This window comes from Megachile rotundata, chromosome 7 (assembly GCF_050947335.1).
Source record: "Megachile rotundata isolate GNS110a chromosome 7, iyMegRotu1, whole genome shotgun sequence".
Taxonomy (NCBI): domain Eukaryota; kingdom Metazoa; phylum Arthropoda; class Insecta; order Hymenoptera; family Megachilidae; genus Megachile; species Megachile rotundata.
Genome location: NC_134989.1, coordinates 3,018,532 through 3,044,791, shown reverse-complemented (window position 1 = coordinate 3,044,791; position 26,260 = coordinate 3,018,532). Strand labels below are relative to the sequence as shown.

Here is a 26,260-nt window from a genome sequence, read left to right as displayed (position 1 = left end):
CATTCTTCTTGTCTTATATTTAACAATATAGGTATTCGCCGCTAGGGGGCGACATCCGCTAGCGATGTTTATTAGCTTAATCTACTTGCGACTACATTAATATTTTGGGTTTCAAGCAGAAGCATGTGAGTTATATTTTAGTCTGTAAATTTACTGTATTTACTGTAAAGTAAAATTAAAAAAACAATTAAAGGAAACGCTGAGGGCGTAATATGCAAATTTTAACACCATTAAATAAAACGATATATTTATAAATTATAAATTGTCTATAATTAAATAATAAGACTCAAGATTAATATCTTAAGAATTAAGATATTAAAGGATCTTAAATCCTTTGCTTCATAATTTATATACATTTGAGGATTTCAAAAGTCAAAAATTTGGAAAGATGCAAAATCTAGGAAAGTGAAAATTTAAAAATGAAAAATTTCTTAAGAATAATATAAGTGTTGAAAACGTAAGGAAAATAAAAGAAGCACAAATTGAACTGGGATTAATTAAATATATTTATTTACAAAACACAAAGTATACAATTCGTAACACAATAACGACGATAAATAATATGTACAATATTATATTAAATATATGAACACTAACAAACAATTTTCAATAATATATATGTTAAGTAATACGAAATAATTGTGAAAATAAATAGTAATCGACAAAATAAGGAACGTGAAAACTCAATCAATTAATTAACAAAGAAAATTAATTTTGAAAATGTTTTTCTCAATAAATTCAGTGAAACGAGCAAGGGCGTAAATATCGACCGAATTGCGAGGCGGCTATCGAGCGAATGATAAGCGCGTATCGTTCCGTAGCGGCACGGACCCCGCTGAGTCACGTGGTCCTACCCCCACTGCGGACGATATCGATCCGAAAACGATTCGAAATCCTGGTGGCTTTGCTCTTAGGTTAGCCTGTACGTCTCGGAAAATTACCGAAGTAATTTCCGTCCGTCGACCCTCACAACAGGAGATGCAATGCATCTCCCTCACGGGGCTTCATGGAGGCCTCAGAGGGATGTTGTGAACGCCCCCCCCCCCCCCCCCCCCCAGCTACGGCTTGTCGACCACAGGGTCGCATAAAGCGCCCCCGCGCCGCAAAGAGATCGCCAACCAGTCCATAACATAACAATAAATTATAAACAATTAATAATTAACAATTTTTATGCCTCACATTTCCACTCGTTACCCCCTTGCATTCTTTACAAACGTCCTCATAACTCAAATTATTACATATATAACACCAAATCGCGACAAACTAAAATATGCCAATAATTATAAACTAAAATGAAATATTTCGCGTTCCTGCAATCAACAATAAGTTTAGTAATTTAAAAATGTGAATATTACAGGTATTAAAAATTTGAAAAATTTAGGAACTCGCAGATTTCACAATTTAAGAAATTTGAGATTAAATGTTGAAGAATTTAAAAAATTAGAAATTTAAATGTTTGAAAAATTTAAAATTTTAGAAATGTAATAAAAGATTAGTAATTTAGAAATTTAAGATTTGAGAATTTTTGAAATTTGAAAATTTGGATATCTGTATATTTGGGAATTTTTTAATTAAAAATGTTGGATATCCGCAAATTTGAAAATCTAAGATTTTAGAAATTTAAAAGTATAAAAATTTGCCAACTTAGGTTTTAGAAATTTGGGATCTTAGGTTCTATTAAATTTAGACGTTAAAAATTGTACACTTTAGATATTTAGAAGTTTTCAGGATCTCAAAATTTGGATTATACAAGCTCAAAAATTAGAAAACTAAACAACTTGAAAATTTGCAACTTGAAACTTTCAAAACTTAAAAACATAGAAACTAAGCAAAATCAAGCAACTTAAAAATTTTTCAAATTTTCATATTGGAGTGCATAGTGCAAATACTTATTTAATATTCACACAAAGCAAATAAACAATTGAAATCTTAACTGTTTAATACACAAATTCTTTATTAATACACAAACTCAAATTCATCTGTCTATTACAAGGAAACAATTTTTGGAACATTTATCTTTTATTTGAAATGAAGTATTTTATCCACGTATATGTTTGTTTAATTCGTCTGAAAAGTAGCTGAACTGTAACATCGACTGACGTAGAAATTTTCATAAAATTACCATTTTGACGTTATTATCGAGCGATAATTATTCTGAATGTTTCCTCAATGACGTCGGTGGTTGGCTGGTCCCTGTAGGCGATGCAAATGTCTTTCCTCTGTTTTCAAACAGTGAGATGCATTTGATGGTAACTTCGATCGTTGGTTTATTTCTGGGGAATAATGCCCCGAGGCAGTCAGGATTTTCATCTGCTTTCGTTTACGAATACACAAACGATCACTCTACTTCTCCTGAAATTATTTCCCTGAAACATGGAGGGATAATGGAACCGCTAAAACTAAATTGTCTCGCAAGAAATGAATGGCCCCTGCTTTCTTACCATCCGTCCACGCTGCATCAATTATGGAAAATGCAGTTTTCTTTGTTTTTTTTTAATATGGCATTTATTTCAAGCCTCTTTACTAATGTACCACTTATTGATCGATATCAGTTTTTTATTTGTTAATTATTTCATATCGTACAAATTATACTGTGCTTACAGAATAATAGTTAAACTGTTTTTCGATATCTGCATTTTTATATTTTTGCTGGATAATATAATTTTTTTATGGGAAAGAAAATAATTTTTGAATCTTATGATAGTGGAGATTCGAGTCCGAATTTTAGTTGAAGTAATTGTGAAACGTTTTAAATTTTTAGAGACTTATTAGTAGGCGATAAAATTATTTTCAGTCTATTACTAATTAGTACTGTACTCGTGTTAATAATTAGTTCGTAGAGAAGAATGTCTTTTATTGATTAAAATTTCCGATTTTAAAGTCTTTTCGAAAAAGAAATTTGTTACTAAAATTTTTTCTTTTTTGTAATTATCTATATATCCTCAAGTTTTCAATTTATTCTGATGCCTTTTAAGATTTATCCAAATAAAAATGAAGTTTTTGTAAATTATCGCTTATGAACAGGTTGTTACTTCTGATGTTTCATTATTTGTTGTATTTTGGCCCCCTTTAGTATGTTTCTAAAGACAAGTTTATTTTTAAAAAAATCCATAGAAGGAGTACAGGTAGATGTATGAAGTAACCTGATATTTGTTATCAGTTCCGACAGACGCAAAGCATTTCCGCCGCCTTTGAATTATTGTTATTCTTCTCTGTATTTTTCTACTGGTAGCTTGTATTTTAGTCACTGCTTAGTTATATAAAAATATAGCTCTCCCCTGCCTTTCTTGATGTTGAGTTATTTTGTGGGCGATAAATGAACGGCACAAGCAATCTATTTATATATTTATATGTCTATTTTTATATGTTAACACTGAACGGAAGTAGAAAGAACAAAAAAAAACACTGGCCAAAAGAGGCTCTGGCGGGAGAACAATTCGCGCGCACTTTGAATCTCTCTTTAATACTCCCCCTTTCAAAGTGTACCATTAATTGCGCGAGTCATGCAAACATCTTATCTATATTCTTTGTATCATACCGTAATCTAATCTTTTAAATTTAACAAATCAACGCATATTTCTAACTTATTCTTTGATATCGATTTTGTTAATATATCCGCTTTCATTTCGTTTGGTACTTGTATACTTTACTTCTATTTCTCCGCGTTCTTGCATTTCTCGCGAATAGTGATAGCGAATATCTATATGCTTACTTCTACGATGATACATATTATTTTTACTCAAATGAATTGCACTTTGATTGTCACAATATATGTATAGTAGTTTTACCATCCGCTAAATTATTAAAGTTCATATGCGTAAACAGTCTTTTCAGGTACATTGCTTCTTTCGTTGCTTCTGAAAGCGCCACATATTCCGCTTCCATTGTCGACAGGGCAACGGATTTTTGTTTTTTGATTTCCCAGCTGATGGGACCTCCCGCTAACAGGCTTACGTATGCTGTACGAGATCTCCTATTATTCTCGTCTCCTGCCCAATCGGCGTCGACATATAACTCTAATTGTTACCTGTAACCGTGCTTCGCAGCTTTCCAATGATAATTGGAAGGGTTCTCGTTGAACTGGCTGAGGACGTTTGCGGCGAATGCTATATCTGGTTGAGTGGCGTTTGACAGATATATTAATGCTCCTACGAGTTCTCTATATGGTACTTTGGTTACATCAGTTAAACTCGTATCTTCTTGGTTAAATGTTTCGTGGGGCACCAATGGCGTGCTTGCAGGTTTGCAATCCTCCATGCCGAATTTCTTCAGCGTTTCCTCTATATATTTTCGTTGAGACATCTTGATTTGCCCGGTATCGCCACTCCGTTGAATAGATATGCCTAGTATGTTAGTTGCTTTGCCCAAGTCATTTATATCGAATCTTCTTTTCAGTAATTCTTTCATTTTTATTAGCTCTTTCAAATCTCTAGATGCTAGTAATAAATCATCTACGTAAATAATAATTATTAAATCTGTACCTTTAGTACTATCTATATAGGCGCACGGATTAATTTGGGAATTTGTTAAGCCTTTACTTTTCAGGTACTTGTCCAAAGTTTGATACCATTCTCGTTCTCCTTGTTTTAGACCATACAGCGGTTTTTTAAGTTTGCATACCTTATTTTCTTCATTTGCTTGTACGAACATTTTTGGCTGTTGCATGTACAGGATATCCGCCATTTTCCCTGCACATATGAGGCGACAACGTTCATGTGATGAACGTGCATTTTATTTTCGACCGCTCCTACAAACAACGTTCATATCATTTCATACCTGGCTACTGGTCCAAAGACCTCATCGATGTCGATTCTTTTTCTTTGTTCGTTTCCTCAAGCTACCAGTCTTACCTTGAATTTGTCCACTTTTCCATCTTGATTTTTTTTTATTCTAAACACCCATCTGTTTGTAAGTATTTTAGCGTTTTCTGGCCTATTCACCAATTCCCAAGTTTCGTTTTTCATGAGTGCGTTATATTCATTCTTCATCGCATTCAGTCATAATGGCCTTTCCTTACTTTTCATTGCTTCTGTGAGTGTCTTGGGTTTCTTGTATTCCTCTTCATTTGCAAAATCTGCATTATGGTATATTTTCTTTGGCCTACCTCGAGCTCCGGTACGCAATAATTTCGGGCGACCTCTTCAACTTTTGTAGAGTTGTGGTTCTTCTTGCGTATTATCTTCATCCTCTTGAGCATCATCATAATTTTCCGAATCATTTTCTGCCAAATCCTCTCGAGTATCTTCTTCTTCATATAGTTCATCGATCTCCATCGAGTTTTCATTTTGGGATGCATGGATTGGTAATTCAGTTTCCAAGTCTTCATAATTTCTAATTATTTCGTGAAAACGCACGTCTCTTCGCTTTACGATGTGGTTGGTTCCGCGTTTCCACAGCCTGTATGCCTTTGACTCTTGGTCGTAACCAACTAGAACGTATTCTTTACCTCGCGGTAAAAACTTATTTGTCCTAGGTCTCTTCTCCAAAGCAATTACTTTGCTGCCAATTACTCTTAAAAATCCAACATATGGTTTCTTATCTGTCCACTTTTCGTAGGGGGTCATGTCTACCTTTCTTGTTGGGCACCTGTTTCTTAAATATACTGCAGTGTTTACTGCCTCTGCCCATAGACTTAACGGTAATTTTGACTTCGTTAATATCGTGCGTGCCATTTCCATTATTGTCCTATTGGCACGCTCGGCCACCCCATTTTGTTGCGGTGTATAAGGGGTTGATAACTGCCTTGTTATCCCCTCTTCTTTCAGGTATTCTGTAAATTCTTTCGAGAGATACTTTTTAGCATTATCGCTCCGTATTTTCGTAATGAACTTTCCTGTTTGCTTTTCGACTCGGTATTTGTAAGCTTTAAACGCCGACAAAATTTCTGATTTTTCTTTAAGAGCGACTATTTCTGTGTATCTTGAGCAATCATCAATAAAGGTTGCGAAATATCTGGCTCCCCCTAAAGAAGGTGTACTCATGGGCCCACAGATATCTGTGTGTACCAGATCCAGCACGTCTTTTTCAATATTGTTTGATTCTTTATATGGCAATTGGGTAATTTTGCTTAGATCACACACCTTGCATTTATTTATGTTATTCATCTCTCGTTTGCTTATGTTCATCCCTTGCACCATATCCTTTTCAACTAATTTTCTGACATTATTCATATTTAAGTGGCCTAATCTCTGGTGCCATCTGTTGAGTCTAATCATCTTTTACCTTTGACAGCATTGCTTGGCGCACCTCAGTAGGTTTTACTATATGTAACTCGTTTTCCTTTTATGCAGTTAACGCAATCGTGCCATTTTTACGTCTTATCATTGCTGAACGTTTATTAAAGGTTACTGTATAGCCATTATCAGTAATACTGGATACTGATAGGAGGTTGTTTCGGAATTCTGGAACCCACATGACATTCATTAATTTAATAGTTGAATTATTATTATCTGATTTTATAATCAGTTTGACGTCTCCTTTTCCTAAGGAATTTGTACATTTGTCTGTGGCAGTGCAAATCTTGTCCTTTTCGGTTTCATTCATGTTAACAAACTCTTTCCTCCTTTTACACATATGAGCTGAGGCTCCACTGTCCAGGCACCATTGATCAGTTATAATTGGACTTGAATTTAAAGCGCAGGCACTCATAGCTTCTTCTCTATTGTTCTTAAATGGGGCGAATTTTCTTTTACTTCTGCATTGTTTACTTACGTGGCCAGTCTTCCCACACGTATAACATTTCACATTGGACTTTTTATGTTGAGTATTATCATGTTTCAATTTTTGAAAAGGTTCTCGCTGTAGCTTGTGGTCCTTTGCGGTTCCTTTATCTGTCAACAACGCTACTTCCTTGTTGCACTCTCTTATGGCCTCATTATCTGCTTTCCTGATATCCTCTTCAAGCAATTTTACCTTTAATTCATCCAACGTAGGCATCTTCTCTCTTGATTCTATGGCAATGCAGAAGGTTTCATATTCATTAGGTAAAGAGGATAACAACATTATTGGTATTACAGCATCTGGTAATTTTATGCCTGCTTCAGTGAGCTGTTCTAATTTATGAATAAAATCATCAATATATTGAGCCATATTTTGGTTACTTTCCTTTCTCATCCTATACAGTTATTTGAAGAGAACACACTGCTTCATGGGTCCTTTTGATTCGTGAATTTTCTTCAACGCCTCCCATGCTTCCAATGATGTCTCAGCCCGTTTCACATGGTTAAATTGGGATTTATGTAGGCTCAAAATAATTAAATCCAGTGCTTTCTTGTCCTTCGCGGTCCACTCGGCCACATTTTGTTCAGTCTTCGCTTCTGTGCCACTTACGTAACCCCACAGTTCATTGAGTCGCAAAATACTTTTTATTTCAATTTTCCATGACTCGTAATTATCATTGCACAGCTTTTCAATTTTCTGTACGTTTAAACAACTCATGATGCCCGATTAATTTTTCGCGAACACATGGTCGTGGTCACACTTAACCTCACTTTTAGTTTTTAGTCTTTTCACGTTTTATTTTTAAGCCCTGGGTCCATAACCTGTTGAGTTATTTTGTGGGCGATAAATGAACGGCACAAGAAGTCTATTGATATAAGTTTAATGTAATATAGAACATGTTAACACAAAAGAATTCTGCACGTGCATATCGCAACGTGTCTCGCACGCGAAGAAGGAACGGAAGTCGAAAGAACAAAAAAAGACACTGGCCGAAAGAGGCCCCGGCGGGAGAACAATTCGCGCGCACTTTGAATCTCTCTTTAATACTTGAAAACGTAAGTCCAAATAAATTCAGTGAGGGATCTTTATTTTTTCATTTTTAAATTATTTAACAATTGTAGAAAAATCACTTTGTTTTCTATTTTTATCTTTATTGTGTAATATATGTATAAATGATTCACGAATACATTTCAACCCTTTGAAAGGGTTTAATGTTGTTTTCCCCTATATTACCAGCAGTGAGAAAAATAAATATGTATATTTGTAAAATGTTCTGATTTAAAATGTATTTATGCACTGTAACCACAAAATAACCTTATTTTTAATCAATTTTGCTTTTGTGCCTACGACGTCAAGAACTCAGTTCCTGATCAGTTTAGTATATAAATATAATAATTTTATAATAAAAATTTAGTCTGAAAAATTGCTATATAATTGCAAATTATTTCGAAAGTTGTATGTCAAATTAGGTAACCTTTAGAATTAGTCATGTTTCAATAAAAATTAATTTGTGCCAGTTTATTATTGAGTATTAGGGAACGTTGTAAAGTTTGTTTGTATTTTATTATGCAATGTTATTGAAAGTTTTTAGACAATATACGTTAATTAATTTACTTGATATTTAATAATATTAAATAACTAAATTGTGAATATTTTACATTATTTTTGCATCGAAGAATTACGAGCTTTTGTTTACAAGTTATTGAAAATATATTAAATATATTAAAATATATAATAATATATAAAAGTATATGTTACTTATAAAAATATATTTTATATATTTTTGTAATTCCAGAGCATTTGATGCATAGGTTAGTGCAGTGATAATTTAAAAAAATAGAGTTTTAATTATGGGGTAGAGCATTTTTCTTCTTTTTCTTATTTTCAAAATAAAAAATATTTTCAATTGATAATTTCTTTTCGGGGTTCTATAGGGACATTCAGATATTTCGGTCAATTATATATATTTAAATAATCAATTATTGCAATTTTACAACGTAGGAGCTTTCGGTACAGAATAAAAGATCGTAAAAACTATGTTTTATTATAATTGTAACAAATATGTACGATTTCTTATAACCTGTTAGGTAAATAAAAAAGACAGTAAATAAAAAAATATCACCTCGAGGATATAAAAAAGACTTTATGTTTGTAAAGACGTATACACTACATTTAGATGTATTAAGTATACTCATCGCTACAGAATCAGTGAAATTTTGCTGGATTTCACATGCAGTAAATCATGTTTTATTATAAAAAATCTCTCTGATATCGAGGTCGAAAAATAATTAATTGAGTATGAAATGTTCATATATTTCATTTAAAATGTGTATTTAATTAATAATTAATTTATCGAATAAATAAAATCAATAAGGATGTCATATAAAACAAAATGGGTAAGGATATCATATAAATATGTTATAATTAAATTAATAATAATTAATTAATTTTTATAAACATCAGATTAGAGATGAATATAGATTCACTATAATAATAAACTAGTTCTCAGATTTTTTTACTTTTGCTATTTAGTGATTTTAAAAAATGTGAAAGTTATTTTTTAGTGATTAAAAACTGAGTCTTTAATACTATACTTATCGGCGCATACCGCACACGTAACTTAAAATTAAGACTAAAATACAGCAATGAATAAAGAAACGATAGCATATAAATTAATATATACGTTAGTCCTTTACCTCAGTAAAAATCTACGCAGATTTCAGCACAGACAACTTTTTATGACTTATAAAAGATAATTTGCACACTGGTTAAATGACTGTGTTACGAGCCAGAGGAGTCACAGCCGCGTGGCTGGGGGTTGTATTTTGGTTATGGTAGTGTTACCAGGCTAACTCAGGTTTGTTACTTAACCTGAGCGCTGAAGGAAAATAGACGCGGGGATGAGCCGACGTATGGCTAACGTCGGGTGCCCCAGGAGGTTGGTTATGGTGAACTAGCCGACGTATGGCTAACGCCGGGTGTCACAGGAAATGTTAGTATTTGTGCTCGTAATAAAGATATGCCAGTATACATCGAGCGGCTAAGATATACCGACTGGTGGGTTGTTGGGACTTTGATTATAATTAACAAAGGCAAAGTTACGTTTGAAATAAATGATTAAAATATATTCTTCCCAAAACCGGAATTACAAATGTTCTAGTGTATTTGTCGGTTAAGGTAATGCTACAAGAATTGATCTTGATTTGACTTTTAACTTGAATTTGAATAGTTTCAACTCCGACAAAGCGAGAATCTAATCCTGCCTAGTTCTAATGAAAAACAAGCGAAACGGGGACCCAAAAATACTTTAGAAAAATGCCTAACAGTAAACTATACGTACTGTATGGTTATTAATGCTTGAAGGGGACTCTAATCCGACCTCGCTCGAAATGACTTCTTTTAATTCAACGCGGTGACTCTAACTGTACTCGGACAGAGGTTCTTCGTTGGTCCACGTTCGAGAATTAACTGGGTCCGGGCAGAGGTTCCACGTGTTACGTGCGGGAAGCGCGCGTATAAAGCCTCGAAGGTTTGTTTACCCTAACAAAATTAATTGTTAACGGGACTTAATATTTTTGTGGATCCGGAGACACGCTAGTCCCATACGGGCCCTTTCACAAGATCGCAATGTTTAGGGGAAATGACGGAGGCAATTAAAGAAATGTAATTCAAACCAATTAAAATATTATATTTTATAAAATATGAAACGATGAGAATGGTAGCGTATATAATATAATGTGAATTTCAATGAACTGAACAGAAATATTGTAAATATCCGAGACGCGCAATTCGAAGATTTGAAGGAGAAGCAATTACTCAAATACAAAATAAAATTATAATCTAGTGAGGGAAATCCCAAAGTTAAATAATTAACTACTGGCTTTACTTGCCGGAAAATTCATAAAATAGCTGGAAGAATAAAGGAAACAATTCACCGAAATATCTGTATTTGAATGAATTTAAAATTAACAACTCCCTTTGCAAAATGTGAAATGACGGCTGCGCCTGGTTCCTGGGAAGAACACACACACATGTAAGGACTCAACCAATGAGAATTTTGAAACTGACCAATTGCTGAATTCAAATAAACTATAAAATAAAATTATATTTTAAAAATTAAAAAGAATAAAATTGAATATAATTGAATGGAAAAATAAAATAATATATTGAATTAAAATTTAACGTGATTATTAACGCGAAAGCTTTACGTGAAAATAGAGTCTTTGTCTGAATTTTGCACTTTAACAAAATCAAGAACAAACTCGTCTCTAAACCACTTCACGGACTCTGGACACGTACCTCGCGATTATACACCGAAGAGTGTTGCAACTTGCACCTCTCGCAGAAGACCAGAGTGGGCCTAGTCCGAAATTGTTTATGTTGCATTCATATGCGCCTAACGAATTAGGCTGTGAGGCCAATGCGTAAGAGACCGTGATTCGTTAATTAGCTGGTGATGGTGGGTGCATGTGTGTTCCTCCCTTGTCCAGCTCTTATCTCTCTCTCTCTCTCTCTTCCTATATAGTTCTTTTCCTTTACTCTTGAGCTATGGACTATTGATTAACTATTAAATAATTTTTACTTGCATAACCAATACAGTATAAAATGTTAATCTGCACACATTATAAAAATTTAGAATGAAACATGATCTATTTCGTTTTACAATTATTAAAGTTAAATTGCGCTCGGTACTGTAACTATTGTAGGACTGATTGACGTATGCGTATTTATAGTAACGGTATAATGAAATACTATGATCAATTTATATAATACTGTAATGTTACAAGACAATTTCTATTACAATTCTATATTGCGTCGCGGGCCTTTGAGGAACATTCCAGAACGCTTGGCGTTATCGGACCACACGAGTGTGACTTCCGTTTATATTTGGCGGTTAGGAGAAGTAAAATGATCTAAAATTTTGGCCGTGGGACCACGTTGATTTCAAGGAAGGAATGTGTTATATTAACAATCTTAGTTTAGTCGCCAGAACATAGTTTATCTAATAACATAAAAAGACCGTTACTGCGTTCGATCAAGGTGTTCCCTGAATGCAATACGCATTATCGATACACATCCGGTCGGTGAGAACTACAAAGGAAATTTTGAAAAATATTCCTGTTCGGAACGTAACACACGTTAGACGGCGTTCTCGAATTAAATGGGTCCGATGCGTCTTCTCCACAACCCTTTTTATACCCCAAAAATGGGTAGAAACCGAGTAGTGGTGGAAACGGATCAACGCGACGTTTTCGTCAAACGAATTTTCATCGCGTTGGTCCGAAGACGTTAGATGTTCTCAAGCGAAGCCTGATAAGGAAACCCTGATAGCTGGGAAAGCTAGGCAAGACTAAATTCCCTCTTTGCGGTGGTCTTTGACTATTCTGGAACATCCAACTCCAAAGGATAAAAAATCATTGGCGTACATAACAACTGGTTTGGTAGATTTGGAATTAACGATACAATTGTCTCTTTTTGAATGTATTTACATAAAAAAGAAATGCAAAATACTAACGTCTTATTTTATTGTAAATCGTTTAAATACGTTTTAAAATTTTTATTGCTTCTATAAGATCAGTGAAAATTATTATACATACTGATGTGACTAACAAAATAGTAATTTGTTTTTGGTAATTTAAAATAAATAGTCCCTTATAATGGAAAAGAAAAAATGAAAACAGTAATTATTATAATCATCCTGTAATTTTAATTCATATCTAACATTCATTATAATCTAAAATATTTGTAAAACATTCGAATCTGTTATTCAAAATTAATCCTTAACAGTTGTACTTCATTAGAATAAGAAAAAACATCTGCTCACTAACAAGGGATATCACCAAGGTGTTACACGCGGATTTTAATGAAATTTACATATGTGGTAGCTTTTCAAAAATCATTTGACACGTTGACATGTTGAGGGGGTGAAAATAGCCCTCAAAGTTCCGAGTTGAAAACACATTTTCTTTAATATTTCGGAAACTAGAGGGTGTAGGAAGGTGAATTTCTTTTTAAGTTCTGTAGTTTTTAGTCAGGAATTTAGTTAGTGACAAAAATTTCGGAAGAAATTATTTATTTAAATAATATATTAAAAAATTAGACTTTTTCTTCAATTTTTCACCCTAAATGCAGTTCGATTTTTTTGCAGATTTGTATACGAAAAATATGGATCAAAATAGGGGATACGTGTTTTTGGAATTTTTTGTTTATTGCAATTTAACAATAATTATTATACATACAATTTTCTCTTACCTTTTACGGAGAAATGAGTTGAGATTTGTTTTCGAATTTGTTTTAAGTGTTCATTACTTCAACTTGAAAAAGATTACAAATAATCTTTGAAAATTATTTTAATATATTTCACAGCTGATTTCAGTAAATTTAAACGATAAATATAAACAAAACGCGAATTGGAATTGGAAAAATGACGGTTTTCACAGAAAAATTCTATCTTAATATAAAGTGCAAAAATTTTTGCTGAACTCTCTTGAGATACATATAACAGTTTGAAGAAAAAATGGTAAAAATATCGAGGCTTCAAAGAAGGTATTTATTTAGATTTTCTGAGTATAAAGTGGCTAAAATTGAAGCTAAATTGGCTGTCGTCGTTTCTTATTTCAGTGCGACCGTTAAGGATTAAAGGAGTAAAATATATCTTATAAGAAGTTAAATATGTGTATCAATAGACGTACTACTTTCTCATATTGTATTTACACTTTCGCGAAAAACGTCGATATAATCTAACCACCAAATCATGTCATATTTACGGGAAACCATAAAAGCGAAAGCCATGCAGTAAATCTTCCTCGGTTAGTCGATATTTCTTACTTTCCCTGACTTCCGTGCAACATCCGAAAGATATCAAGATTTCTATGTTCTCACCTATTACTCATGTTTCTGAAATATCTCGAAAAGTGTATCTATTTTTTCTCAACTTTTTTTGTATTAATAATCGAACATATTTTCACCTCGATTTATCAATGCATGATCCTTTATGATCGAAATTGTGAAGGGATTTCAAGAATTACGAAAGTCTGCATTCCACGCGTGGTCATCGGAAATACTTATTCGTGTAATTGAATTTGCAGTCACCGAAACTACTATCCCTATCTCGTTTTTCCTTTGTATCGTCGGTCAGTAGGAAAAGGGTTATATTCAGAGAAATAATTGTGTGCGCATACGCGTCACGTCCCATATTTCGTTTTTTTTCCCCTCGCTGTTTTTCATTTCGCCGGCATTTTTACACTTCCCGCTCAACTCGAACCTTCCATAAGAAGAGACGCGTCGCGGCTTTAGCGTTCTTTTCTTTTTTTTTCCCTTTTGCTAACGAGCAACGACCGCGTAAGTGCTGAAACACGGCTCGAACATTTCACCATGCAAACTACTCGCGTTAAGCGTCAGCGTCGACCTTTTAACCGGTTGAAAAGTGAACCGAGCGATACGGGAGAAACGGATTATTCGACATCTGTTGAATCGGTCATTAAATCGCGATAAAGCTTCTCACAAAGATATTCACGGCAAAATTTACATTTTGAAGCAATATAAATTTCCTTGTGACTAAGAAGGAGAAGTCCCGAGGTGTTATGCTGATTTCCTGACAAGTCTTTACACAATACTATAACTTCAAAAACTAAAACTAATGATATCCAGTTTTTAGAGAAAGTAGTTACTAATTCACGAGAATTTGACATCAAACCTACTATCTTTTTTTTTCTTTTGAAGCGTAAAAAATTTTTAGAGATGATTTTGTCGTAATTGAAAATGTGATGTACGGCATAATATTCCTTTTTGTTTTCAGTTTAAATCTCGTTAAAAAAATTCTTTCAAGGTATTGCGTCTTTTAATTTGTCTTTTGTGATATTAAATTGGATATGTCGTCTATTATTTCCACCTAATTGTTTAATATTTTTAATATTAATTTTATTTCTGTTTAATAACGCATTCTCCATTTTGTATTATTTTTAAATTATTATATCACTGTAAACTGCTTTTACAATTAATTGTAAATCAAAGCTGAAACTTTAATTATATTTGTTGTTATTGAGTTACTGTACTAATTTATTTTCTATTGCAAAATTGATTATTTTAGTTATATTATTAGTGTTACTGTGATATTATTGAACAGGAGCAGGCAGAGAGTTTTATAACCGAATAAAGAGCAAACAATATCTTGATGTAAAAACTTTATCTTAACATTTTAACTTTGAACGTGTATATATCATGGCGATTAAAAAACAAGAGTGAACAGATTATAACAAAACTGTTGTCAACGTGCTCATACATTGATAAAAAACAATCAAGAAGGCACAACTCGATTATGCAGGAAAACCGTCGTGAATTGCATTTCCAACAGATATGCACAAATTAGTATAAATCATTATTAATGAAACTTTTAGTGCTCTGCAATGAATGTATAATGTTCTGTAACGGAAGTTTAGAAAGCTAAAAAATTTAAGGATTTGAAAACTTGGAAATTTTACAATTTTAAAACCTAAAAATTTTGAAAATGAATGGTAGGAATAGTAGAAAATATGACCCTCGAGTCACCGTCCTCCTTAGTAGATAAATGTGTACTTCATAAATGTTTAGATTTAGAATTTCCTTTTAATAAATATATATTCAAAAATATATAATAAATCTTAGTTTCAATTAACCTATATACATGTACATGAATATATTAAATCGTAATTATATTTATTAAAATAACCGTCGAAGTTTCAAAAATATATATGTTAGAAAATAGTCTTTTTAAAATATTAGGCTAGGCAAAAAGACAAAGGCAAAGTCCGAATAATCACAAGGTTCTGGGGTAAGTGCCGAGAGGTCCAACTCAGTCCTCTTACCAAAGGCAAGAATGCCTTCCCCACTCCGTGGCCAGATCCTTAAGGAACAACGTTCCTATTCATTTAGGCAAAGGAATAACAAACTGCCTGCCCTTTTCTACAGTCTCACAAACTGACAAAACACACAGTCCTGCGACATCTGATGACCACCCGACTCCAAGTCAATAGCCATCATCTGTCGCCTCACTTGGACTCTCATAAACAACCTTTCGCTTAGATCTCACGCAGTCTATCCCTATCATAAATCGTTCAAAGACAAAATAGCACAGGCTAATTGCCCTCGACGACCCTCCAAAATACGTTGACGCTAACATATGTATAAATAAATTATTGTTAAAATCTATTCTAATTTTTCTTAAATTCCTCATTATTAATTTAACTTAGTGCGCTGTTAGATACAATTATTATTCTACGATTTAATTGTAATTGTAGTCGTAATTTTCGACGTTCATCAATTTGACTGTACATTCATTGTCTTGCAAATACCATAACAGTAAAAATCAGTATTAAAATTATAATATATGAATGTTAAAAATAATTCAATATGTTGTTTCAATGTTTCAATAGTCTGTCAGATAATGAAAAACATATGTATTAAAAGAAATGTTATTATATTTTTTTCCTCAACGCCATTTGTTTCTCAAGAAATAAAGACAAGATGAAGACGCAATGAAGACGCAATCAGTCTAAAGGTTGGAAAGTATAGCAATTAATTTAGATTGAAACAACGAATATTGTTACTATTACTAATATTTAAAAAATGAAGCTTTTATAGCTTAAATAATAATTAATAGGATGCAGGATATTTTAAAAGGAATAATGAAGATAAAATTGATTAATTTGTTCAATCAACGATATTGTAACTAAGTTACGGTCCAGAAATGATAACTTTATAAAATATACCCTCCGCTGCAGTTTCCAGTCTGTTTCATTCATTTATCTCCATTTTAATCAGTTCTAGAGAAGTAGTACTTTTTAGTCTCTTCTGATATACGAATACTGTTAAAATTAATTGATTCACGTTTGATGTAGTCGCATATTGTTCACTTTTTTAAATTCTGCTTTTGTCTGCGTTTGACAAAACCGATTTTGAGGCAGTTCGTCGTAATATAATTCAATATAATTCTTCGAATCCGATCGGGAAAGAAATTCTATTAAAGCTATCCTCCGTCGTGGTATTACCCTTCTTTGTCAGAATTGAATCATCGCGTTCAGGAGTGATAAACTATTATTTGCAGTTGGCTCGGTAGCACCGACCATTGACGGAAAATATCTCAGACGAGTCTGTTTTACTTTCGGATAGGTTTCTTCTAACTTTCAAAGTTGTTATCTACTTCGTGGCCGAGGAAGTATTCGGGCCGAGATTTCATATTATTCTCGTCGCTAGATTCATCAAAACTTTCGGTTAGATTTACGCGTGTCGTATATTTTTTCTCTTAATCTATATTATTTTATAATGATATCTTACTTCACAGGATATTTCTCACTCCTAATGTGCTGTTTTGTGAACTGGAAACAATACTATTTTTAAACTATATCTAAAGCGATACCTTCCAAATATTGATAATCGGATCAATTGTAGTCCAATCGTACAAAAAGTTCATAAAGTATCAAAAAATTTAAATCCAAATTTTTAAACGAAAACTAGTAAAGTTATAATTAAATAATATTCCAATTTAATTCTAAGGATATTTCATTAATTAATTGACTTAGAAGGATAACTGTGTCTATGCGAGAAGTACTGAAGAAGTGAAATTGCGATCAAACGTTCGTTGGAAAAATCCAGCGTTCTATGTGCAGTATCCATTGCTTTTACTACTATTTTGTTCAAATAAATATTCTGTGTTTTTCATACTCAATTCATTTTTTCATCAAGAATAATAAAAGCTACAACAAATACTACTATAAAATACAAGAGTTCGATAATCATTTTCGATGTGCAAAAAACGCTAAAAAAAAGCAAGTGACGGACATGTTTTACTCGCTGTCCTTTTTCACGTTTGGCAAAACATCAGTGTATGTATGATATCCGTAAAAATTCAGATCCGAAAGATTTTCTTGTGTCGAATAATTACTGTATTTGGAAGAGTAGTGTTAAATTTGAGAAATGAAAGTGAATACCAAACTAACATTGAATTTTATTTTTATCGTTTAAAGATTAATATAGATTAATAAAATACTATTCCATGCTAAGTTCATTACACTTTGAACCAAGCAATACGTTTTACAAGTTTTTCTTATTTTAAATTATGTTTCAATAATGTTTTGAACACTTCAGCAACTTGATCGTTCTGCTTTATGATATAAAAATGATTTTTTAAAATACCACTAATCTTTATAAATTAAACTTAAGGAACTTACGTTCCTTATAGGAAAATACTTATTTTAAAATGAAAATTTGCATTTGAAGTAGTATTGTCGTTTTAAATAATACAAGATTCCGATTTTCATTTAAACATTAATACATGTACCTTCGTCTTGCAACTTTTCATCGTTGCTACAATAAAATGCGAAATATGTATAATGCAGAAGTAATAATAGCACGAAGTTTTATGTTTTCCACAAATTGTTCATATATTGTACTGTGAATTGTTTATTATATCTTTAGTGGTGAAAATATGTGTTTCATTGTGTCTATTAATTTCGTTACACCTAAAGTGCAGAATTTAATTTGTCTTCGTAATTTAATTGCAGGCCAAGAATGTTTCATCACGTAAAATGGGAATTAAAGTTGACATTTCGACATCAAGTTCTTCAGTACATTTAACGATAATAATGCTGAACATTAAGGTGTAATCTGTCATTCCACATTGATTAATTATGTACTTTTACAAGCTTCAGCATATTTATGTGCATCATGAATTACACATTTTATACAGTATTCAATATTATTCACATTTTTACTTACCTACGATTGTGTACGTAATATATATAATACCTAGGTTGGTCAACTTTTTTTCGAAAAAATATGGTTTTTAATGGTCAAATGTGGTAACAAATATAATAATACCATTGTGGAAAAGTATGTATTAGGTTGTCCGGAAAGTTCTTTTCGCGATTGTCGCTTTAGGCTTTACATTGTTGTGCTTAAGTAAACAAACATCCAGATCACTCCAAAATCAATTGTTTGGTCCAGTGTCATTCTCTGGCACTACCAGAGGAGTGTTTTAAGCATCAGTAGAAATTGAATCCCGTATTTTTCGCGTTGTGAAAGATGGAAGATCAAAAGATGCATTTGCGTCATGTCATGTTTTACTGTTTTAAAAGAGACATTACGCCTGGAAATACCGCAAAGGAGATTTGTGATGTTTATGGGGATCATTCTATAACTGTTCAAAATGTCCGTAATTGGTTTAGGAGGTTTAAAGCCGGAAATTTCAATCTTAAAGATGAAGTTCGCAGCGGCCGTCCATCCACCACTGATACCGATCTTATCAAGGCCTACCTCGATGAAAAACCAAGGGAAACAATTAACAACGAGAAATATTGCATGCAACTCGAAAAACTTAGGGAAGCTATATTCACAAATCGTCCAGAATTGGTGAATAGACGTGGTGTCGCGTTCCACCATGACAACGCGAGGTCACACATTTCTTTACCTGTGCGAAAGAAACTTTTAAACTTCGATTGGGATGTTCTACCACATCCCCCATACTCTCCAGACATTGCGTGATCGGATTATTATTTGTTGCTTTCCCTAAAAAATTTTCTTCGCAATAAAAAATTCACATCAATTAATGAAATAAAAATCGGTCTTGAAGAATATTTTAACAGTAAACTAAGAGAATTTTGGAAAAGTGGCATTATGAGGCTTCCAGAAAGATGGCAGAAGGGTGGTAGAACAGAACGGATTATATATTATTATACTTAAGAATAATACACTGAACGCAAAATATTTCAAACTTAACACCTATTAAAAAAACGAGAAGAACTTTCCGGACAACCTAATATAATACTTTCTAGAGAAAAGTGATATCATTTTTCAGAGAGTGGAGACAGAAGTACGGGTGGAATGAAAGTAACACACCTTTTCTCCACTTCCACAAATGTTTTTAGGCAATTTGTTTTTTATAGTTGCATGTGTGTCGGGCATTATTTTAAATTGAATAAAAACAAGAAAGTAAATATTGGGTGCTACCCACCGATATTAATATTTGATGTAAAGTCTAGTTTTATTTAATTAGTTTAGTTATAAAAATATAGATATTTTATTCTTTGAGTGTGTCGTATTTTTATGTATTTTGTGTTATTAATTTATTGCCTTTAACAGATACGTCAAAGGTTTGATTGCACTGAAAGTCCATATTAACATATGTGAAGAGCTAATTTTTGTGTGAGATAGATAGGCTCTGTTTCTTTGTTCTCGCCACTTTGTATTCATTATAGTAAAAAGTCCTTTCTGTAAAAGTTATAATGGCTGGAATAAAAAGGACATAAAATTATTTTTTGTGAATTTCATCAGTTGAACAGACAGATCATAGACACCTCTTTTTTTAAGTAGCGTTCAAAAGATTAAAATTTAAATTTGGAAATTAAGGTATTATTATAGAATGAAAAACAAATTAAGATTAAAGAATCTTACTACTGTATCAGAAATATAGTATTTTTATGTAAAATATCTTTTTCTAACAGTATACAATACAATACAATACTGCCCATTATAATGCGGTTAGCGACCGTAATAATGTTCCTGGAAAAGGTAGACGAACTGTACTTCAAATTTGTGGAAAACAAATTTTTTCAACCATTAACACTGCTTAATTAACCCGCTCACGCTCGATGTTACGTATAAGCAATATGGTAGATATCTATTTTAATTTACTGAAGGATGGATTTATTTGTCGATTAAAATAATTTCATACATCATCAGATTACGCAAAATACTTAAAAAAGTAAATACGAAAAAGAAAGATCGCAGAAATATTAAATTCTATCAACATATAATTTTCTTTTCTAATTACATTCAAAGTTAATATAGTTTCATTATTTTTCTTATATTTCGACTATTATTCTGATTCTTTCTAATTATTTATGTATACGTAATTCGTACGAACTAGTTTTTAATTATATATAGCTTGTACGAGTTAACTTGACGTAAATTAACTTGAACTTACTACAAAACTCATTTTTGTTAGAATATATAATCGTTTTTAAAATGTTGAATAAATTAATCTCATGACATAGAAGCTTATAAACTTAAATCCAATTATTAAATAGGATATTAAAAAATAATCATTTATGATTCTACAGGAGTACGAAGAATTCATATAAGATATTCTAGAATAGTAAAATCAAAGTATTATAAATATTGACCCAAAATATCTTGAGAAAGTTATAAAAAATAACTAATAGTCATTGCTATCACATATTTAAACATTACATTCTATCTATGCGTATTTCAGATATTAATGCATCTCAGAAATAAATTTTGAAGGAAACTACAGATAAATCAGTCGAAGATTACAGTCGAGGAAAATCAGAATAACATAAATGAAAATAGCAATCAACGAGAGGTTTACGTTCTCGAATACATCTCCATATCCTTCAAATATTAAAGAAGATAGTAACCAACACATTCACTAACTTTTCACTCATATATCTGTGTTGTAAGCTAGCTTCACTTTTATCGATTAATACGCGAGCATAGCATTTGTAATCATCAAATGCCAAGAGTGTGATTTTATTTTAAATAAAATTCTATTATTTGTTTTACGTTAATTTCATATTTTTATTAATTAATAGAATCTAATGTTATTAGATTTCAAATTCAACCTCTGAATATGTTACTGGTGCTGTTTTTCTATATGATATTTCGAATTTGCTCGGTTGCAATAATGATGGATTTACCCGCAAGATTGTCACAATAGTTTTCTTTGAGATACATCAATATCCGAAGAATGTAGAGATAAAACATAATGCAGCGAATACGCATCTCGATCATTGCCATATTTTTATATTTCCTTTTATTTTTTATAACTTTTCCTGTACATTTTAAATTAAATGTATAATTTAAATTAAATGTATAATTTAAATTCTTATTAAGTTACAATTTAAATTCTTATAACATTCTTTGTTTTTTAAAAAATTACTCTTAAATATTTTTCATGAGCCTTCCAATCTTACGTGGATCCAAGAAAAAAGTTTTAAAGTTGCTGAGTTTTTAGAAGGTATAAACATTGACAAATAAAATATTTTTAATTAAAAAATTGGTTAAAATAGCATATATCCTGTAATGTAATATTGATATAAAATAAGTAAAATGCTTCAATCGCATAAAATAAGGAAAAAATAAATATTTTTCCAGTCAATCTTATATCGTTGAATATAAGCTATGGATGCGTAATGTAATTACTTTTTCTTAAAGCTTTATTTTTGAAATTATACAGTCAGTTATCTTCATTTTTTTCGTGTAACTCATATAATTCTTTTGTTACGAAAGTTTAAAATAGCGTTGCAATTAAAAATGTAGTTCCAGTAAATATTTTCCCTTTTATTGTTTATACGATAATATTATGATTTTAAATGAAATTATCTCCGTTTAATATATACAGTCGGTCACGAAAATATTCGAACACCACTATAGTTTTTAACCGACCTCGAAAAAGGAGGAGGTTACTCAATTCGATCAGTATATTTTTTTTTTAACCGACTTCGAAAAAGAAGGAGGTTACTCAATTCGATCAGTATATATATATTTTTTTTTTTTTTTTTTCCCTATGTGTGCCCGCCGATTACGCCTATCTGGATGCACCGATCGGAACGAAACCTTTTGCATCTGGTAGGCTCTGACTCCCCATTGGTACCATTATCAAAAAATTTTTCATTTTTCAATTGCAAAGTATTGTTATTGCAAAAAAACTGACAACTTTTGAAATAAACTTTTCTCGATTTCAGTGCGCTTTTAATATCTTATCACGGACATGATTCTGAACAATTTTGTTCATATAAAAATTTCGCGGAAAGCTTTAGTTTTCGAGATATTAGCGAAAAATTGTTGAAAAGTTTTGAAATCAACTTTGGACGATTTTCATGTCCTTTTAATATGTTATCAGGGCCACGATTCTGAACAACTTTTTCCTTATCCACAATTAAGGGGAAGCTTTAGTTTTCGAGTTATTAGCGAAAAACTATTGTTACTAATATATTGAATTCTACGTATGCCTCCGTGTCTCTGGTGGTGTATGAGTCAACATGCAGTCGCCGATTTTCTACTGTTTCTACAAACACGTCTTGCCGGCCGATAAAAAGCGTGAAATAAAATAATTTTTAGAAAAAAAATACGCCGACTTCGAAATGCACTAAAAAGTATAAAATAATTTCTATTTGCTAATGAAGTAATTTCTATTTCATTCAATCATACAATTACGTAACAGATATGAATGAAACCTATTTACTCGTTAGGTATTATATTAAATACATTTCAACCTTTTCGGAGGCGGCGCAAAATTAAAAGATTATTTTGAATATGTTATTTAATTTTGCGCCGCCTTCGAAAAGGTTGAAATGTATTTAATATAATACCTAACGAGTAAATAGGTTTCATTCATATCTGTTACGTAATTGTATAATTGAATGAAATAGAAATTACTTCATTAGGAAATAGAAATTATTTTATACTTTTTAGTGCATTTCGAAGTCGGCGTATTTTTTTTCTAAAAATTATTTTTAACGAAAAACGAACAAACGGAGATTCAAGAGAAACCGATATAATGTCTAACGGCAGACTTACGTACTGTATGGTTAATAGACTCGACAGGAACTGTAACCCGATCTCGGCGAAAGATTCCTCTAGATTTGACGTTAGTGACTCCATAAGCTCTCGTATAGAGGTTCCTTTTAGCTATACGATCAAGAATTAACTGGATCCGACTTGTCTTCTCCACAACCTTTTTTATACCTGAAAAATATTGGCGGAATAGTGAAAAAGAGTGGTGGTGGAAACTGTGGGAACAAACCAACGCGAAGTTTTCATGAGACGAATCTCCTTCGCGTTGGCCCTGAGTCGCCAGAAAATTCCTGTGCGATACCAAATCAGAAAATCCCGATCAGTGGGAAAGCTAGGGTAGACTAAACTCCTGCTTCGCGTTGGTCTCGGACTACGCTCAAACAAACATCACCAAAATAGAAAAACGGTCAGCGTACGCAACACTTTCAATATAACATTCAATTTAAATTCAATTATTTTAAGCGTAAATGATAGTTTAACAATCGTTTAATTTGTTTATAAAAATTGTTATAATAGTTTATTCGTTTTCATGTTAATAATTACGAGTATGTTTTATTTTACAGTTTTTTATTTTGTTTTCGAAAAATATGAATTGCACGCATGAATTACAAGGTTACTTTTTTCATTCTGTTTCACACATTTCTGCGAATAAAAGTGAATAATTACGATTTAATTAAGGTTCAAATTACTGTATAAACAGTAATTTAAAAACCGATTCTACGAAACGTATTAACGTTGATTCGATCCCGTTTATGTATTGCGATATTAAAATGGTTGATTCAGAAAAGTTAAGTTTAAAAATTGGGGTATTTGTAGGAATAATCACTATAATAATTTAATAATGATCAAGAATTTTGTTTGTATAGAACGTAGCTATATATTATTAATATATTTATATAAAGTAATATATTTTTATATATTATACAATATATAATATTTTTTATATAAAGTAAGTAAAATCAGAAATGTAAAATTAGCAAAAGATTAATATTTGTTCTATTAATTATTGGCTACAAGCTGTCGAAGAAAACACCACTTAAATTATAATCATTTACCCGCGAAACTGTACGATAAATTAAAGCGTACGATAGATTTTATGTAACTTATATTTTCTCTAAGTCTTTAGTTTTCTTAAAAAAGTTTAAAATAATATTCTTGTATTATAAATAAAATTATACCTGCAGCAAATGTTTTTTTCTAAACAATACATACTAACAAGGAAAGGCACGCAAGTATCCCCCTCCGATTTTGATGAAACTTCGTAGGTTTGTTAAGCAGGCAAAAATAAGGGACACGTATTTTTTTTTATCGGCTGAGACGCGGGTTTAAGGGGTGAAACGAGCCCTTAAAGTTTCGACCCCTTTTGGCTATCTCGAAAACCATACGAGATACATTAAAACTTCTAATAGGAAAGTTGTATGGTTTTCTACGTACAATAACAGGATGTTAACGAATTTTGCAAAATACAATTTGTTTATAACAAATTTGTTTATAATAAATATTCCAATTTATCCGTATTTTTTCTTTGGATTCACAGTTTATGTATGTGAAATTTGATCAAAATGGTACAATGTTTTATTAAAAAAATTTGCAAAATAATGTTAAATTCTAACATATTTTTTAAACAAAGAAATTTTTCAAAAATCCACTTACGTCAAATTATTGGCCTTCTAAAACAGAAAAATTTTCACTTTGAATTTTTTGTCTGGGCCTAATAGTTCCTGAGATATTCGAGAAAATATGTTTTGCAACCCCAACTTTGGGGGCTATTTTCACCCTTTCAGCATGAACCGTGGCCGTTAAAAAAAAATACGTGTTAAATATTTTTTTTCGTTCTATATCATACTCAAAGCGCATCAAAATCGGCGTGTGTCGATGGGGTAATGTCCCTTGTTAGTACTGTTATCAGTAGTACCATCAGATAGTACTCAGTAATAAATATTATATGAAATATAATATTCGCAATCCATTGCTTCAAAAGTTACACATTGTTAAAGTTTGATAGCTTGTCTTAGAGTACTATATAAATTATTTTACTGTGGTCACTAGAATTTTATTATTCAATAAAACACATATTGTGCTCGAATCGCGTCTATTAATAACACAATTATGCCATTATGTCAATATTATAAATATTCTCGCAGTCGAAGTCCAAATTCATTGTCGTGAAATCGTCCTCTTTTTCTGATCCAATCTCTTGTTTGGACATTAGTCCAATTCTACTTTTTGGGTGTGGATACTATTGCTAGCTAACATTTATTGAATTTCATTTGATTAAAGTTTTATCGAAATTTAACCGTAATTTAAACTACATTTATAATAATAATTTTCGTTGAAATTATTCTGAGTCATATTTTTATTTAATAAAATAAATCACAATTCGTAATTAATTTTTCACTAATACTGAATATGTTAATAGATTTTGTGGATTAATATTAAAACAAGAACCGTGTCGATTTTGTTGAATATTTATTAGAAAGTGAACTGGAACTTGCAAGCTGATAATAGAAATCAGCAGTGACACCTAAACAGGCCGATAATCCTCGCTCATATTGAGGTTATTTGTACCAATAATATTATACAGTTTGCAATTTTGTACAGTATTGTCGGTATTACTAAAAGTCACCAAAGCGAAATTGCATCGTAATATATTCAGCTAAAAATAATTCCACCCTAAAAATCATTCGGAATTCGAAAAACATTCGAAAGCCATTTCACCTGTCTAACGATCTCCAATTATCCGCAATAACAAGTTCCCAACGATGCTATCGTTTTCATCTTTTTCATGCCTCCGTTCATCGAGATCGGTCCAAATCAACGTAAAATCTTCAAATATGAGCGTGGAAGCTGCCGAACGGAAGAGCAGAGCTCGAGGTCTATTTTCGCGACACAAGTGACACGATAGTCAGGTAACTGAATACTGCGAGTAAAATCGATATTGGTCGCGTAATGCGTGACGCGTTGTTTCTCT

The 26,260-nt window shown here is 31.9% G+C and overlaps 1 protein-coding gene and 1 long non-coding RNA gene across 6 annotated transcripts in view; one reads left to right on the top strand and one right to left on the bottom strand.

Annotated features, from left to right (window-relative positions):
- LOC100878472 (uncharacterized) overlaps positions 1-26,260 on the top strand; it is a 422,291-nt gene that overhangs the window by 126,564 nt on the left and 269,467 nt on the right. The gene's annotated exons all lie outside the window — the stretch shown is intronic.
- LOC143264756 (uncharacterized) lies at positions 1,067-26,260 on the bottom strand. The gene is made up of 3 exons (XR_013038684.1): positions 26,008-26,260; positions 23,297-23,460; positions 1,067-2,366 (listed from the first exon to the last, which is right to left on the bottom strand). It is a non-coding gene; the product is annotated as an uncharacterized LOC143264756 (long non-coding RNA).